Source organism: Octopus bimaculoides, chromosome 5 (genome assembly GCF_046866305.1).
Source record: "Octopus bimaculoides isolate indiv1 chromosome 5, ASM4686630v1, whole genome shotgun sequence".
NCBI lineage: Eukaryota > Metazoa > Mollusca > Cephalopoda > Octopoda > Octopodidae > Octopus > Octopus bimaculoides.
Genome location: NC_142932.1, coordinates 93112499 through 93125756, shown reverse-complemented (window position 1 = coordinate 93125756; position 13258 = coordinate 93112499). Strand labels below are relative to the sequence as shown.

General features: G+C 35.1%; 1 long non-coding RNA gene across 1 annotated transcript in view; it reads left to right on the top strand.

Moving 5' to 3' along the window:
- The first annotated feature begins 1412 nt into the window (after positions 1-1412).
- The window catches only part of LOC149135640 (uncharacterized), a 16672-nt gene continuing 4826 nt past the window's right edge, over positions 1413-13258 (top strand). Inside the window, exons 1-3 of the long non-coding RNA XR_016241948.1 lie at positions 1413-3812; positions 5174-6341; positions 7487-7646. This is a non-coding gene — a long non-coding RNA (uncharacterized LOC149135640). The remainder of the gene's footprint in view (positions 3813-5173; positions 6342-7486; positions 7647-13258) is intronic.

Sequence of the window (13258 nt, the reverse complement as noted above, 5' to 3'; positions counted from 1 at the left end):
ACAAATGCATAAGTGTTCGTAGTCTATGTATGTGTGTGCGCGTGCCTTTGTATCAGTGTTCTTGTCAGTAGGTATATATGTATTTACGCATGAAAGCGAAATATTTTATTGCAGAGGGTCTATGCGTGTGTATGTGTTGATGCGAATTTGTCCGCATATACGAAGGTATGTATAGATTATGTGGAAACGGAGCACGTTGTAACAATATACATACATGCACGCACACACACTCACACATACACATACATATACCTGTGTGTGCGTGCGTATATATATATATGTATATATATATACATATATATATATATATATATATATATATATATATATATATATATATATATATATACATACATACATACATACACACATATATATGCATAGACATTGTTTTATATATATATATATATATGTACATTGTTATATATATACGTATATATATATATATATATATATATATATATATATATACATACATACATACGCACATATATATGCATAGACATTGTTTTATATATATATATGTGTACATTGTTATATATATACGTATAGACATATATATTTATATATATATATATATATATATATATATATATATATATATATACATACATACATACGCACATATATATGCATAGACATTGTTTTATATATATATATATATATATATATATATATATATATATATATATATATATATATATATATATATATATACGTATATATATATATATATATGTATATATATATATATATATATATATATATATATACACACATACATATATATATATGGGTGTGGTTGTGTGCGTGCGTGTATGTAATTCAAAACCGTTTGATTCGGCTCAATATGACGTAAAGTTTCCCAGGTTTCTAACAGAAGCCGAACAAACTGCGAAACCTGCGAAAGTTTAAGTCTCACGGAAACGAATCAAACTGCTTTAAATAATTTTAATAATATATGTAATATATGTAACTTCTATTGAATGTGTTGAGTATCTTTTTCTTTCGTTTCTCCTCTCACTCGGGTGTGCACACGCCCCCCCCCCCACACGCGTGTATGTGCGTATATAGGTGCAGGTGTGGTTGTGTAGTAAGTTTACTTCCCAACCTCATGGTTTCAGATTCAGTCCCATTGGCACACTGAGAAATTGTCTTCTAATATAGCCTCATGCCTTTTGAGTCTATTTCGGAGCTTGAGACTGAAAGAAGACAGTTATATATATATATATATATATATATATATATATATATATATATATATATATATATACACATACACATACGGAGATTGTGGCTCGTTGATTTTTGTTGTTGTCACTTCAAGCATGCGGAACTCATGCTCCATACTTCTGAACCTTCCCATCGAGTGAAGATGCTTCTCTGTAGCAATGCGGGAGCATTCCATTTTCTCTGCCTGTTCCCTTGTCGTTTGACGAGAATTTTCGTGCAAAAGTTGGTTTAATCGCTTTACATCGAAATCAACTGGACGGCCAGAACGAGGCGCGTCTTTGAGGTCAAAATTTCCGTTTTTGAACTTGGCATACCAATCACAAGTTGTTCTTTCAGCTATGGTACCCTCTCCATACACAGCACAAATGTCGTGAGCAGCTTTTGCGGCCTTAGAACCTTGATTAAAAGCAAAAAGGAGGAGGTGTCGAAAATGCTCGTTTTTCTTTTATAATGATCTGAAAATAAACAAAAATTAACTAGAGAAAGAAAAAAAAAAAAAAAAAAAAAGAAAAATATTGGCTTGTTCGGAAATTTCGTGCCGATTTATAGTAGCTTACCTTTCGACTTATTTCAGAACATGGTTGAGTCCATAAAATAGGATTTGACTACACCTCCATTTAGAGCACAGTTTAAGCTATCTTTTTCGTGGAAGAAGGTTTATGTTTCTATAACCTGTATTAATTCTGTAACCCTTTATAATGGAAGATAAGAAAGTTCATTTTCGGCACTTGATGCTTTTCTTTTTCCGTAAAGGGAAAAATGCCTCACAAGCAACCAAAGAAGTATGCGCGGTTTACAGTGATGTTTCTTTATCCGAAAGAACTGTACGGAAGTGGTTCGCAAGGTTCCGTGCTGGAGATTGTAGCCTTATTGATAAAGAGCGATAAAGAGCGATCAGGCAGACCATCCACTACAGATGATGACCAAACCAAGTCATTGAGAATAACCCACATTGCACAACCCGAGAATTGGCAGAAAGCCTCAGCCTATCAAAATCCGTCGTTCACGAGCACCTGGTTAAGCTTGGGTACACAAATCGCTACGATGCTTGGATACCACATGAGTTGAATGAGAAGAACCATTTGGATCGCAATTGGCTTTATAAACGGAATGAAAACGCGCCTTTTTTAAAACAAATTGTGACAGGTGATGAAAAATGGATTATCTACCGAAATATTCAGAGAAAGCGATCCTGGAGTAAGCGACATGAGCCACCCTTAACCACTCCAAAATCGGGTCTTCACCGTAAAAAAGTCTGGTGGGATTGGAAAGGAATTCTATACCATGAGCTTCTCCCAAGTAACCAGACAATTAATTCTGAGAAACACTGGACACAACTGGACGAGTTAAAAGCAGCAATTCAAGAGAAACGTCCAGAATTGGCCAACAGGAAGGGTGTTTTTTTTCCAGCATGATAATGCAAAACCGCTCGTTTCTTTGGGAACCAGACAAAAATTGCTGCAGCTCGGCTAGGATGTGTTACTCCACCCTCCATATTTACCAGATTTTGCTCCTTCGGATTTCCACTTATTCAGGTCTCTGCAGAATAGTCTTAATGGTAAAAGTTTCAATTCCTTGGATGACGTAAAAAGATACCTTGATAAATTCTTTGCCATGAAACCACCTCAATCCAGGGAAGAGGGTATTTTCAAGTTAAAGGAAAGATGGAGATGCATTGTGCAACAAGATGGTTCATATGTGGTTGATTAAAAATGTAATGGCAAGTATTTATTGACCTTTTTCTTTCTTTTCAAAATAGGCACGAACTTTCCGGACAATCCAATAGATTCCAAAATGATTCAAAAATAGAATTCTCGAAAAAAATAGATTCCAAAATTTAAAAATGCAATAATTTCCAAAATTTAAAAGAAAACGGCGGGAACTTAGTTGCCAGCCCAATACATACATTCAAACACACATACATGCATACATACACACCCATCCACAAACTCTTGCGCATTATGTAAATACAAGCTTGTGAAATATAGCCTGGATAGATATGAAATTTGAATCTTATTTCAAATTACTCATTAAGCATTTTAGCAACCAGTGTTGAATATATATGATTTATGCATGGGTTACGGGTGTATACATGTACATACAGCGTATAACCAGAAACTATATCTTTGAATTTGAATTTTTGTATGTGTGTAAACATGGGTGTATATGTTTGTGCGTGTGTATGAGTGTGTGTGTGTTTGTGTTTTGTGTATGTATGTGTGTGTCTGTTTTCGGAAATAGCATGAAATTCAAAATCGCTGCAAGCCGATATCAGTTATAGAGAGCCTTAAACTCGTTTATCAAACGTTTCATGTCTTCTAGGCCGCTCCAGTAAGTACGTTGATCGCCAAGCGACTACATAAGCCCTATGACGTCACCTTTCATTCAGATGTCATCTAATGACGTATTGCAAAAGCAACGACAACGACCACGACGAAGACAACAACACCAACAGCAGCAGCAGCAGCAGCAGCAGCAGCAGCAGTAATGGCAGCGAATATGGGTAACATCAACAGCATCAATCTTTCTACAGAATCAAATCTGAGTCATTCGGCAGCGAAATTTTGAGACATTCCTGCGTCAGTAGTTATATTCCTCGCAAGATATTACAACTAACTCAATATAACCAAACGCTAATAGCACTATTCAAAGATCCACACACACACGCACGCACGCACGCACGCACGCACACACGCACGCACACACGCACGCACACACACCCACACGCACGCACACACGCACGCACACACACCCACACGCACACACACACACGCATACACACAGTTATACGTATATACAAACGTACATACGCTTACGCCTACACACTTTTCTTTGATGCACACATCTGTGACGGACAGTCTCTTTCTTGTTCTCTCTCCCTGTCTCACCTCTTCTTCTATATGTGTGTATATATGTATGCATGTTTTCGCGCGTGCATGTATGTGTGCGTGCGTCTGTGGTGGTGCGCGTATGTATAATGTATGAATTGTGCATATATATTTATGTACATGTATGTATATGTATATATATATATATATATATATATGCATATACAGTATATATGTGTGTGTTTATATATATGCATACGTACTTGCATACATATATATATATATATACACATACACACAGACACACAGACACACATATGCATACACATATATATGTTTGTGCGTGTGTGTGTAGTTCTCTCTCTCTCTTTCTCTGTATATTTGTGTGTATGAGATAGATACATAGATAGATAGAGAGAGAGAGAGAGACGTGCTGGAAGTTTTCCTACCTTTATAAAGAAGAATTATTACTGAGTAGCGTTGCAGGATGTATTTTATGTGTAGATGCGATGCTCGCAATACTTACCTGACTTTCTATTGAAATTATTTCAAGAGCTATTTGCTTCAATGCTTGCCGGCGAACAATTTTGTTTGATTTACTGTTTCAGACATTGAAATATTGAGTGAAATTGCGATGCTTCTCTATCAATCACAAGTTACTGCTATTTCATGTATCTAAATATCGGATTACATTTTCGACAATGCTCCAGCTTGTAGGAGTTTCAGTAAATTCATTGTCATTCATATTTTAGACGTACTTGCTGAGGGTGAAAAAACTGGTGTGTTTTCACTGGATCTAAATGAGTGAGTGTGTTGTGTGTTTCTGATTTTAAAAGTATTTTACACGCAACGAGTGTAGGTCCCGCCTCTTATCGTCTTCAGATCTCTCTTTGGCATCACTCATGCAGATTGTAGAAGTCCATCATCGGCATAGATTTTTACCACACTTGTTGGACTTCCAAAAGTTATGAGAGGAGCCCCTTCCTTCAGACTTAACTGTTAAGAAAGTTTGTCTAACACCATTACTCAAATTATTTTTAAACAGCCTTCTTTTCTTTCTAGCAAAAAAATCAAGAAGTTGTCGATTTCAAGGTTTGATTCTTATTTTTCAGATTAGCACAAGTTAAATATGAATATAACCGATTTAATTAACCCTGGTACATGCCTAGGTTACATTTTATACATTCGGAAAAATGAAAGTCGAAGCTGATGCCGATGTGGCTTGAACTCAGAGTGTAGGGAACTATTTTCCTCTATAATTACTGCTTTTGGAATCAAATTCTTAATAGTTTCATAGCCAAACGATCTTTAAATCAAATACCCAATAAACCAGCATTTTAACATTTTATCATCGATTACTTTCACTTTTGACAGCTACAGATCCGTTAGAATTAGTCGCCAAAAGCTCAAATCAGACAATACTGTCTTAAAAGAAGATCATAATAAGGAATATGTATGCACGCTGTCTGAAAAATTAGAAAAATGGTCACTACTTGATTACCTTTGATCATAGAACTGCTGAGTAGGGATGATCTGTAGTTGACCACCAACATCTAGTCCCCACAATCCATAGAAACTAGCTTAAGTAATGGTGCAACACAATAGTATCGATGGAAATATAGAAACTGACAACTATTAAGTTGAGAAACTGACGCCTTTGCTCATGCCATATTATCTCACTTTAAACACAAGTATTCATAAACTGTCATATCTAATACAAAATCGCCTATAAGTCATTAGCATATACATACAACTGACAAGATATGTTCAGTGAATGCTATTAGGATTCAATGAAAAGTATCGCCTCGAAGACTGGCTAAAGTTTCGTATTTCAAGAAGAAAATACCTTCTCAACAATTCATTTACGTATAATTACTATAGTGACATGTTTTCGACTTCGTCACCAAACAAAATGACAATGGCGAAAGAATGCTAACAGGTTTGAATACAAAGTAACAAACGAACAACTATTTCAATACAAATTCTAAAAGTTAAAAGTTTCAATAGACATTGCCTAAAGTAAAAGATGCTTTACCTGAGGCTTTCTTCTAAAGATTTCATTCTATATAAACATTTCAGAAATCACTGATAAATGTGGCGCTTATGGTGGAAGAATGAGCAGAATGTGAATGGCTGGAGATTCGTTTGAGGAATGGAAACACGTAATATGGTTTTGTCGTCAACAATTTATATTCGCAATGATTGCTGCAGGGTGCTTTGCATTGGAAAAATTCGACTCAGATGACCTTTTCCTTGCGTGCTGCGAATGTATTTACTGAGGTATATTGCGTAATATAAGATAACACTAATAGATATCTTGATGATGATGATGATGATGATGATGATGATGATGATGATGATGATGATGATGATGATGATGATGATGATTGTGAAGTAAGCGTACTTGATGGGATAAGGATAGAAGTTATGATAATGATGGTCGTTATTATCAACTTCGTTGCTATCATTACAAGGATTATATTGAGAAACCATTATTAAAATACAACTAAGAATAATATAAAGCTCACAAAATAATGTTGATAATAATGTTGATGCAGATTAAGAATGTAATGAAGCATTTATTTAGCAGATAAAACTATATCAATGACTCAGTGACTAAAAGCTTAGCTCGTTGATATGCAAACTTACACACATACATGCACAGTCACATATACATGCACACACATACACTCACGCAACAAACATACAGAAAGAGAGAGAGAGAGAGAGAGAGAGAGAGAGAGAGAGAGAGAGAGAGAGAGAGAGAGAGAGAAAGAGAGAGAGAGAGCAGGAGAGAGAGAGTGAGAGCGAGAGAGAGAGAGAGCGAGAGCGAGAGAGAGAGAGTGAGTGAGTGAGTGAGTGAGCAAGAGAGAGAGAGTAGAGACAGAGTTTGAGTATGTGTGAGACACAGAGAGAGTGTGTGTGCGTGAGAGAGTCAGAGAGAGAGAGAGAGAGAGAGAGCGCGCGTATGAGAGAGTGAGAGAGAATGAGTGTGTGTGTGTGTGTGTGTGTGTGTGTGTGTGTGAGAGAGAGAGAGAGAGAGAATTCTAAATCTCAGTTTAATTACTAATACTTGTAAATCCCTCATTTCCTTTATATTATTATTATTCTTTAGAAATTAATTATTGACACAACTACACTTTTTCTCCACCACATTATACCAGTTAGATTAAATGACAACTGAAATGGAAAATCTAAATAAATCAATTCTACTCTGTCTCTCGATCGAAGAAAATTACTATTTTGAGTTTAAAGCTTTAAGCCAATTTTTCTCTGATGATTACAAGAAACTTCGTCAGTAAGTAATTCGTCATCCGAGTTACCACAAGACACTTAGGTAGCTGTAGTGAAGTTGACTCTGCTGTATTTGGGTCAGATTTCCTGTCTAACTATATCTTACTTCTTCTCTTCCATCAAAATCGGAGTTCCTGAAGAACGGTCATGGTTGTTTCCCTTCGTTCTCCACCAAATCAATAAAAATTCTCTACACCTGGCTTACGCAAATACCTCGAAAAGACATCTCTAGCTAGCAACAATGAAGACACTCCAGTTTCCTATCTGTTTTTAAGGCAATACTTTTTTCCTGTAAGTTCAAATCTCACAATGGTTAAACATTGTCTTTCATCCTTCTATGTTCTATAAAATATGTACCAGTTGTATAATGGCATCTATTTTATTGAGTGTAACCTTCACAAAATATAAATTCCCTTTAAGTATGCTATCGATTCACTGTTAGCGTAACACACCTTGTATTTTAACACTTTAGGCTCAACCAGTGTCTGTAAATCCTGAAATCTTTTACCTCCTGTGCACTAAGTTATGGGACGTATACTTAATCCATCATCCGGGTTCCCACACAACCCTAGGGTAGATGTAATGAATGTGTTAAAAAAAACACATAATATATATAAGTACAAACAAACGGAAAGCATACATAGGATATTACCAAATCCTCGTCAGTTATCATCCAAAAGATCGTAGCAATTTCACGCATTTGACGATAATATTGATTCTTTTTGGTGGTGTCAGTGACGAGAAGCCAACGGGAAATAGCGAGCAAACGAACAAGGGAGCAAACACAACTGAAAGTGAACATACAAATATGAGAAAAATATGCAATAAGCAATACACACCATACAAACGAAATAATATTCAAGACGAGACGAATGGCAAACGGACAAGGAGCAAAGACGAAAACAAACGCGACGGGATGTGGGCATAGAAAGAAAATGAAATAAACAGAATAAGGCCTTAGGGCTTAGACATGAGACGGAAATATGGTTAATGTCAGGAAGAATGTCCTAACGGATTAGAAACGAAGGAAACAATGGAGAGACTACAAAGCGTGTTGGTTGACCATTGCTTTTGGGCCAGGATTCCGGTTTGAGAATCATTTACTCTCTCCTTTCTATGAAACTCAGACGCCTTGAAGGATGTCATAGTTGCTCTCCTTCATCCATGAGCTAAGTAATTTTTAAAAAATTTGATAATTAGTAGGTTTAGAGAAAAGGAAAACTTGAAATTATTAGAGAAAACAGGCTGTTGGAATTAGATCCGTTTTTATGAAGAATTGTGAGATTACTTTGTTTCTCCAATAAATTCCCATTTTCTTGAAAAATAATCTCGTGCAGAGAAACAGTATTATCGGAACTGTGTGAAGAACTGCCAACCAATCAATATCGTTGTAACCTTGCCGGAGCTTACAAATCACGCAAAACAAGATAAAAATATTGAAACCTTTCCAAATTATTTCGCTAAAAGTGCTTAAGTAATTATTTTTCCTTTTTCTTCCTCTTATTCTTCTTTTATCTTATTTTATTTTTAAAGAATGGACTGATCTTATGAAGAGAGTGTTTTTAACCAATATTGCTTAAGGTGACATGAGATGAAAAAAGATTGATAAATACTTTGTGCGGTGATGATGTCACACATTCTGAACTCGACCTCAAATATCAATCTTTTCCAATCAGCCATATATATATATTAATAGAAAGCCAAAGAAATACCGCTTGGCTGCACATGACAGCTGCGTGTTGTTCTTTTGTGTTGTTACTGAAGATCTCATTGTAGTTCTCAATGACGTTATTTTAGCTGAGAGACAAATAAAAGATTGTCTCGTATGATGGGTGGCCGGCCACGAAAAACTTTCCGAGATCAAATCCTGCTGGTTAGGGTTTCTGCTTTTCCTTTTCTGAAGAGCGGGATTGAGAATAGTGACCAACAATTTCCGGTCGGGACAGAACGGACCGATTTCTTCATGATAATGCGATGGCAAAAACAGTTGCTATATGGCAATTAGCTGAATAAGCTGAACTAAGTAGAAGTAGAGGACAAATTGCAACAGTGACTGAGAAATGCTGAACTCAAAGCTCTGGCTGAAGATTCTTGACTGCGAGACAGGATCATAGAGTTGCCATCAGAAATCATCCCAAGCATGTATTGAAGCGGAGTAAAATTAGTATCTGCAGAATATGTGGAGATGAGGAAGAAATAATTTATCCATATGATCTCTGGTTGTTCAGTGTTAGCCGAGAAAAAATACATTCAGAAGAATGACAGAACTGGACACATACATTGGAAGTTAAGCCAGCATTATGAAATACTAACAAAAGTTGCTGAGCTGGCCGAATCACTATACGTCAGGAAAAATGCTCAATGGCATTTTTCCAGATTTACGTTCTGAGTTCAAATTCAAACGAGATCGACATTGCTTCTCATCACAAATGGGTCGATAAAATAGAGTACCAACCAAGTACTAGAGTCGATGTAGTCGACTTCCCCCTCTCGTCAAAACTATTGGCCTTGAGCCAAGATAAAAAAAGAATTATGAAACACTAACTGAAAAGAGATGGCACTGGTATATACCACTAATAATCTCAGAAAATGAGAAAGAGATCACGTTCTGAGATAAATAAGTACACAGAGACCTTTTGTCAATTCAACATGTCTGATTTCGACCCAAATCTAGTATAAAAAGACACCTGTCCCGAATATCACTCAGATCGAGTACGAAATCTCATGATTTAGAACCAAATTTCTTACCAACCCGGCCATTACACCTGTAATGATAGACAACTATTCTGAAAGGAGACTGGAGCATTATATATAAGGATAGAAGAAATCAAGTTATAGCAGTATTATGATATATTATTATTGTCAGGGCATTATCATACCGTATTGTTAAATGGGAACATTTTATATATGTTTTCCAAGCGATGCTCAATATTTCTATCTAAAGAAGTTAACTTTGATATATTTCACAAACATTGATAATGAGAGAACAAAATAATAAAAAAAGCCGTTTCTTCTGATTTAGCAAAAAATAGCCTTCAGTTATATTGGGAAAGGAAAATTTATTGCTATGATGCTCATAACATTCACCCTAGTAGTATCAACTGCATCAATCTGGCCAATTTCGAAAAGTTTACGAAAGTAATGGGCAAAATTTCTAAGTCCCGATTAAAAGCTTTAACAAAATGAAGCGATTTTTCTAGCGCCTGAAATGAAAATAATTCCTACATTTCGGATTAGAATTAGTGAGAGCTCACCTTTAGGTATGGAAGCACAACTAAGTTTAAACATATATGAATACCAAGAGTAGAATATGTGACAAGTCCATACGGAGCACCCACGCCGTCAAGAAGAGAACCCAATAAAACCTTAAGTCCGATGTTCTGAAATAAATTTGGAAAATCACGACTGAAGGCAACTCAAGTTACAAATTGAATATTCTTTACTCCACACAGTCACAAACAAATGTATTATGGCTCCATCTTCACATGTAGTTTTGTTGAAAACGAAAGAATTCATCAGAGGGAGTTCAGTTTTGAATTACAGTACATCTCATTCAGCGTAGCAAGAAGAGTGCAGAATGGGACTGAAGATTAATACACACACTCACACATACGCACGCACACATACACAGACACACGCGTGCGCATACATACATACTAATCGTATATATATATAATTAATCAAACGACATATTAAGTATGCCTACCTGTTGGAATTATATATATGTATATGTATATATATATATATATATATATATATATATATATATATATATATATATATATAAATATATATGTATGTGTGTGTGTGTGTGTGTGTGTGTGTGTGTGTGTGTGTGTGTGTGTGTGTGTGTGTGTGTGTGTAGGCCCATTGGTTAGGGTAGCGGACTCGCGGTCGGAGGATCGCGGTTTCGATTCCCAGACCGGACGTTGTGTGTGTTTATTGAGTGAAAACACCTAAAGCTCCACGAGGCTCCGGCAGGGGGTGGTGGCGACCCCTGGTGTACTCTTTCGCCCCCACCCCAACTTTCTCTCACTCTTTCTTCCTGTTTCTTGAGTAACGCTGCGATGGACTGGCGTCCCGTCCAGCTGGGGGGGGGGGGGAACACATACGCCATAAAAACCGGGAAACTGGGCCCATGAGCCTGGCTAGGCTTTAAAAGGGCGCATAAATTAAATAATATATATATATATATATATATATATATATATATATATATATATATATATATATATATATATATATAAGTATATATCTGCATAAATATGTATATATATTTATATGCGTGCGTACGTATATGCATATATGAATATATTTATGGATGATTTGGGCGTACATATATGTGTGCAGATTCATATTCCTACACACATATCTGTATCTATGTATATACATATATACTTGTATTGATTATTTCAGGCACAAACAAACAACTGTCTCACACACATACATATTCATTTACTTGTCTATATGCATATATTTGTTATACACGAGTGTATGCATTGTATATGCATGACTGTGTGTGTTCGTAGTATGTGTGTGCACGTGTAAGTGAATGTACAAATTATTTGTGCATTTAAACGTATGCATGCATGTATTCAGGAATGAAAATGAATTCATAAAGTAATTTTATGTACGAAAGTTTATGTAAACAGAAACAAAAATATACTGAAATATTTACACGTCTCTCTCTCTCATACTATATATATATATATATATATATATATATATATATATATATATATATATATATATATATATATACTTACATTCGTACAAACATACATAATAATGTAAATAAATACACAGGCGAATATCCTCATATACCTTTATACATAAACACACGTTAGTTTACGTAGCAGTTTGAAATCATATCGGTTCTTCGTTTTCTGTCGGATTGAACCATTCATCAATACAATTAATGTATTCTTAGCCCCCAACTTCTCAATAAGAACGGATTAAATAAACAAATGACTTTAAAACGAAAATCAAAACAAACAAAAAAAAAACTAAAAAAAAAACAACCAAGATAGTAACAAATAAACAAAATCGGCAAAAGCTAAAGCTCAATGCATAAATAGTTTCCCACTCTTGCATACATGCAAAATTGCACGTTTGTGGATAGGCGCACAAAACTTTTACAGTATTTAATATGAATGGTCCGAAAGAATAAACACTTGGTAAAGCGTTGCGTGGTAATTCAAGTGTATATGAGTATGATATATACTCATGTAGGATTATATTTATACATATGTACGTACAGAGGTACATAGCTTCACGCTTACACGTGCACACACACACGTGCACACACACGCGCACACACACGTGCACATACACACACACATACACACAGACATGTATACATACATGCATATATGTATATATATATATATATATATATATATATATATATATATATATACACATACATACATACATAAATACATATATACACACATATATATACACACACATATACGTGCATATATATTTCATATATATATATATATATATATATAAATGTATGCATATGTGCGTGTATATATATATATATATATATATATATATATATATATATATATATATATATATATATATATATATATATATATATATATATATGTATATATACGCACATATATATATTATGTACCTATCCACTCATCTATTTATTTAAACTTTCCTTTCCGCCCCCATATATCTATCTATCTATCTATCTATCTATCTATCTATCTATCTATCTATCTATCTATCTATCTATCTATCTATATATATATATATATATGTATGTATGTGTGTGTGAGTGTGTATGTGTGTGCGTGTGTTTGTGTGGGAGATGTGTGCGTGTGTGTGTGTGTGTGTGTGTGTGTGTCTGAGAAACGTAGAAATATATGTATTCAGCCTTT